The sequence below is a fragment of the Scardinius erythrophthalmus genome, assembly GCF_964197995.2.
Source record: "Scardinius erythrophthalmus genome assembly, chromosome: 23".
Taxonomy (NCBI): Eukaryota; Metazoa; Chordata; class Actinopteri; order Cypriniformes; family Leuciscidae; genus Scardinius; species Scardinius erythrophthalmus.
Genome location: NC_138243.1, coordinates 31,673,897 through 31,680,691, shown reverse-complemented (window position 1 = coordinate 31,680,691; position 6,795 = coordinate 31,673,897).

The following is a 6,795-nucleotide window of genomic DNA, read 5'->3' as shown; positions in this document are numbered from 1 at the left end:
AATGAATCAAAAATGTGCTTTATTACTACATTTGTTTACAAGTAACTTTATTCAAGTTAAAAAATAATAAAATCAATAGGATTTACGTAATATAGGCTACTGTAGAATTTAGCTTCTTTTTTTTTTTTGGTCACTGGCGGCCACCCCGTTTGGAGGCAGTGCCCCAGCATGGCCCCCCCACTGAAAATGCTCTAGACACGCCCCTGGGCTCAAGCCCCTGATTATTGTCAAATGCCTCTGATATTTGTGAAGATTCACTCATATTATTTATGTCAAATAATATAGATTTTAATTAGGGCTGTCAAAAGATTAATCACATCCAAAATAAAAGTTTGTGTTTACATAATATATGTGTGTGTACTGTGTATAATTATTTTGTATATATAAATACACACACATGCTTGTATATATTTAAGAAAAATGTGTAATTTATATATAAAAAAAATACATTTATATATAATATAAATTATATATAAATATATACAGTATATGTATGCAAATATTTCTTAAATATATACATGCATGTGTGTGTATTTATATATACAAAATAATTATACACAGTACACACACATATATTATGTAAACACAAACTTTTATTTTGGATGCGATTAATCGCAATTAATCTTTTGACAGCCCTAATTTTAATATAAATTCTTGCACTTAATATAAATTATTCACCCTAGTGAAGTGGTGATGAAAAATAGGTTGTTAACAAAAAACAAAAACACACACAAAAAAATAGGTTTGTTATCTAAACATAATGCATTACACAGACATCTTGATGCCTCGTCTGTTTTTCCAGTTTTTTCATCTTGACACGCTGCGCTCTTTTCTATTTTTAAAAGCACAAACTCCTTCATTTAGCTCACTGCAGTTTTAAAGTCATCATTATCTGTTCCATAGACATAATCAATACATAGATGCATATAGACATAATCAATACATAGATGCATATGTCTACGGGAGTGTCAGTCTGCAGGTTTCAATAAACCGTTATTGATTCAAAGCACTGATGAGGAAATAATAAAGATGTTCAGAGAGATTGATAACATCTGCCTAATAACTCATTTACAATGTAACATTTTAAATGTATAGCTTTATGGTTTAATGGGAAATACATGAATGCAGGGTGTTGAAGTTATTGATGCATTTAAACATGTTCTTAGCACCCCCTCTGAACTGTACAATGTTATTATACTCTAAAGAAAACACACTCACACGTGACACTGATCTGAACAGCAGGAGAGATGAGAGTGTGTCCGTCTACAGCACAGCTGTATCTGCCTGAGTCCGCTCTTCTCACTGGGTTGAGGAGGAGTGTGTTACTGAGGTCAGTTAATATCATCTGTGTGTTTCTGTACCAGATGAATGTGTGTCTGCCAGTCGGAGCGCAGATGCTTTTACATCTCAGACTGACTGGATCTCCCTCTGTCACTCTCTCAGGAGACTCCACCTGAAGATCTGAACACACACACACACTATATCTAGTGCTGCTGTCATACACTGATTATTATTCAACATAATGCAGAAGAAGAGATGAACCTCATCAGAGTCACCTGTGACAGTAAGAGTCACTCCTGGATCACCAATCCATTTTCCATCAGGGTTATCAGTGATGAATCTGAAATAGTACATGTGTGAATCCTTCAGTGTCACATGACTCAGTCTGACGGTGCAGTTCTTCTGTTCATCTCCCAGATACTGAAGCCTCTGACGGTATTCAGGGTCCTCAGACAGATCTGGAGGCTCTTTATTATCTATTACCAGTGTTTTGGTCCAGAACAGTTTCTCGATCTGAAGTCCTCCAGGGTATTTATAAGTGCAGCTCATCATCACTGATGAGTCCTTTAGTGCACAGATGTCTGGAGGACTGTAACTCACACCCCAATCATCAACACTGAAAACTCCTGAAACACAACATTCACAAGGAAACAATGATAGGAAACAAACACCTATAGATGGACACACACATTCCCATCTGAGAGTTAAAGAGGGCCATAATCATCACTCCGGCTATAATATCCCGAAACACACATTAAAGGGATTGTTCACACAAAAACGATTGTTTCATAATTACTGACCCCTCGTGTTCATCACATTCTTTTTTTTTACACATTAAACACTTTCAAAACATTAATATAATCATTATTGATGTGCACATATTTAATATTGTACATTAATTCCAATCAGAAGAATTTAAACATTTATCTAAAGTTATTATTCTTTTTAATTTTAGCTCTGACTGCCTTTATTTTTTTACTTTATTTGGATGATTTTTCTTCCACAGAAATGTGTTTGTGAAAGGGGTTTTAACAGGGGGTCCGCACTCATGATCTGAAAGAGAGACTTTGAAAAGTGACTAAAGAACAATAAAATCTTCTCCAGCACGAGCGACTCACCGTGAATCATGAGCAGAAACACCAGAGGAAGAGGAGGAGCCTTCATCAGTGACATCACTACAAGAACAACAACACAGGACCACACACACACACACACACACACACACACACACACACACACACACACACAGTGAGCATTATAAAAACAATCTTTAGCTTTAAAAACATTTCCATAAACGATTTTTCATTGAGAATATTTCCTTTTGATTATGTGAGTGTTTCTACAACAGTAAATAGACTATAGACTGACTATATTCACTCAGTAACCAGCGTAACTCTTACCGTGTTCTGGCGATTCTCTCAGGCGTTATACTGATCAAATCCTCACGGTTAACAGTGTTTATTTCCAAACGTTTGCACAGTTTCACTTCTATTTCTTTATTTTAAGAAGGGATGTTCAGATATAAATGGAATAAAAATAAACGTGGGTTTTTATAGTCTTTCTTCCTGGAAACATTTTCTGAAGAATTATATTGAGTAAGACTGGATGACGATACTTTGACCACAGACAGACAAGTTATATTTTGACATCCTTGAGAGAATTTTTGCCTTCAGTTTATTGGCGAAAAGAATAGCGACAGGAAGTGGTGGGCAGTCGAGGTGGGAGGGACAGGAAATGACCTCATCCAGAATCAGTTCACACAGCCCGTAATGAAGAACACATGCACAGCCCAATGTGTCTCAATGTACATCATCGATCAAAATGAATTCTTAGCAAATATTGCTTAATACAAACCCCCTAAAGGACATGGAGATTCAGTACGAGATGGGGGAGAAATTATATTTCAATGCTCGCAAAAGTTGCATGCTGGGTAATGCAAAGGATTTGAGAGGAAACGCAAAAGAATTGAAATATAATTTCCACCACCATGTGACTTTAGGCTCCGTAAAATGTTATTTTAGTCAAACGGATTAAACCAACATGGCTGACCTCGTCTTAGCACACGTACACAGAAGTTGCTCTACAAATAATCATCACTGGAGACTTTAATAGACTGAGGTGTTCATCAAAGCTTTCATTTTATCCACTGTTGCACATTTCCAGAGTTTGTTAGAAAAGCCCAAATATTAAAGATGCTCTAAGCGATGCTGGGTGACGTCACTTCTTGTTGACGTTAAAAGTATTGTCAAACAAAATGGAGGCTAGCTCGACCCTCCCTCCTCCTCATCCCGTAATAATAATCTCACCATAAATGTGTTTGATTAAATAAAATGTAGTAATCTCACCATAAATGTATTTAATTAAATACTACTATTTTTCAAAGTCATCTTTTTACTTTAAGACCGGGGTAAAGCCAGGGGAAACTGCAATTTACCTCAACAAGGCAACATAATGAACAACACTCGTCTCATTCGTGAAGGTGGAAAAGCAAGTTATTTGTGAGATACAATATTGTATTAAAATTTAAATGCAAAAGAAAAGGCATGAGAGTCGGCTGTTTTTGTCAATTTTTAGTTTTAATTAAAAATGTTTGCGGTTTTAATATAAGTACATGGTTAAATATTTGACCACTTGCTTGAGCAACTTAATATATAAATCTATATAGAAGTAATGCATTGAATAATACGTTGTTTAAATTGTGTTAAAACGTGAATACGTCTATTAAAGTGTGTATATGTGTATAAACAGAATCGCAATGCTGACAACATTTAATTTAATTGAATCTAAAATATGGTAGCGCACATTCTATCAGCTGCAGTTCTGGCGCCTCACGCCCGTTTCACACATAGGCCTGCTCCGCTTGCAGTGCGTATGCGGTGTGTATTTTTTTCGTACCCATGTTAAAGGGTAACTAAGCTCCTGGTCAGAGCCTGACTCCACCCACTGGCAATATTTGAAAAATGCTGGAAAAATGGGCAGAGCCCAGCAGAGATAGAGGGGAGGAGCCGAGGGCGGGGCTGAGCGGGGGGGCGTGCACCTGAGACCCGCAGTGACGGAGTGATTGACAGCTGCTGTCTGACTCTAAAATGGAGAGTGACTCACAGGGTCGCGAGACGACGTAAAGTAAATGCATCTGATTCGTTTTATCGAGCTGATGTCAATAGCGTGCGCTCTCTATATAGGCATATTCATATTTTGCTGCTATGTGAAAAAAATCCAGCAAAATGCGCCGGCGCGTTTGTCGACCCCAGAGGATTAACTTTAGCCTAACCATAAATTGTGATTATATATATGCTCACTCACATCAAGACGCCGCTGCAGTGGTGGAGTCCTCGCAGGAGGAGCAGCGTTTGGCACTGCGTCGCTGTTCAGCGCGAGCTGTGTGGAGAAGCCCATGTCCACCTCTACTGCGTTAGAGAAGCAATCCCGCGTAAAATGCAGGTTGCACACTTGAGCTCCACTGGCGCCTAATTTCCAAGTCTGAAAGCTATGCCGTCCAACAGTGCTGTTGCAACCAGCAACACTACACCTACGTACCCTCCTGACCACAGTACTAAATACAGATAAATCTACGCTAACTTGAAGCTATCCTAACAGATGCAATACTATGCGTGGTAGCTCGTACCAAGTAGGGCTGTCACTTTTGTGAAAAAATCCTGTTCGATTTTTGAGACATAATTGTTCATTGAATCGATTGTAAAATCGATTTTCCATGTCTAAAGACATTTCCATTTTAAACGCTAAATATGGGCAAATCCACGGACAACTCACACGCATTAGGACGAACGTAAAGAGGGCGCTTGAGACACACAAGTCAGCAATATTCTTGATGATTTATTGCCGTGAAGTTTCGTGCACAATGTCAAACAGGACTGCAACATTCTCCAAACACAATAAGCAGAGTGGACTGCCATAACATCAGTGAAAAACATCACTGCCGGCTTCAACATGGCTGTGTTTACCATTAGAAATGTCAAACAAATTTCGCTTACGTAGGCGATTGTAGCCCGAATCTGTATCTGTATGCACGAGACTGACTGCATACCGGCAGAATTAACAGTTTTGTTGTAAAAAGAGACACATTGTGCAGAAGTATAATTTGCTGATATGTGTGTTTGTCACTGCAGTTGCTGTGTGACGCGCGTTCGCTGCGGGCGTATCGTGACGAGCTGGATGCGCTCCGAGAAAGGACCATTAAAATCGATTCCCTATTTTTGTTTTCGAAACTTGCGTTGGTTGGTCCAATCGATTGTGCAATCGATTTTCGGAAGTAAAGTGACAGCCCTAGTACCAAGGGAGGGCGTGGTGAGCTGGAACCCGCTTACGTCGCGCAGTACCGCAAACATCCAATAGGAAAATTCAACTGCAGTAGCCACCGTTCAACCTGAAGAGGGCAGCACTCAGACGTTTTTCACCATATATTGTAGAATTAAAACACTTTATACACTCTAAAAAATAATTCTGTGGCTTAGTAAATATTACAGAAATTTTTAACTTTATTAACTTAATAAAATCTCTGTATATCGTTTACTTGATTGTTTGAGTTAAACATACCAAAATAATTGAGTAAAAATCCAACAGTTAATTTTATCTAAAATTTACAGATATATTTAAGTTTTTTTCAATAAAATAATTTAGTATTTGACTAACCAATTATTTCTTTATAATATACTTAATATATATGTGAAATTTCTATCAAAATATTTGAGAATGTTTAATTAAACTGATCTGTTTCAAGAAACAAAAAAATTACTTAATTCAAATCAATATTATTAATATATTTAACACGCTCTTAAAATTGAGTAAGTTTACTCAATTAAAACAATGCCCCTCCCCCCCCCCTCCCCCACCCTCTGACGTGACGAAAACTCGACGGTTGGAGTGAGCGTGGCTGTTTGAACTCTCCAGTCTCCAGAACAACAGCTCTCTTCTCAGCGTCGCAGATTTGGTGCATTTTCACTGTGAAATTCAGGTTGGTGTATGTTTTATTTTATCTATAAAATCATTACTGTGCTTTAAATCATATTTAATGCAAAACAACATACAGAGGCGTAATTCGACACCTAAACGAGACGAGAGCCGCGTTTGTCTTTTTGCGTGATTGAAACGCTTTGCATAAACACATGACTTTCATAATGATAATGAATATAATTATTATCATTTGGATGATAAAATGTCCTCCGAACTATCACTTTTTGTTTATTGGCAGGTTATGTCAGTCGCTCGCAGTATATTTCGGCTGTGCCTCAGTGACTGTGAGTGAAACGCAGGACGGCGGTATGAAGTTCAAAGTTCACCCGCAGAGCGCGAGTCTGTCTCCGGCACGCGATATTTTTTTTCCCAGGATGGTAGGGGAAGACTCATGAATATTAATTAGAGAAGTCATCACTGACTGGTCTGATGACCTACCCCAACCCCAACCCTAAACCTACCCGCCACTGGGGGTCTGATGATCTACCCCTAACCCCGGCCTTAACCTACCCGTCACTGGGGTTCAGACCAATCAGTGATGAC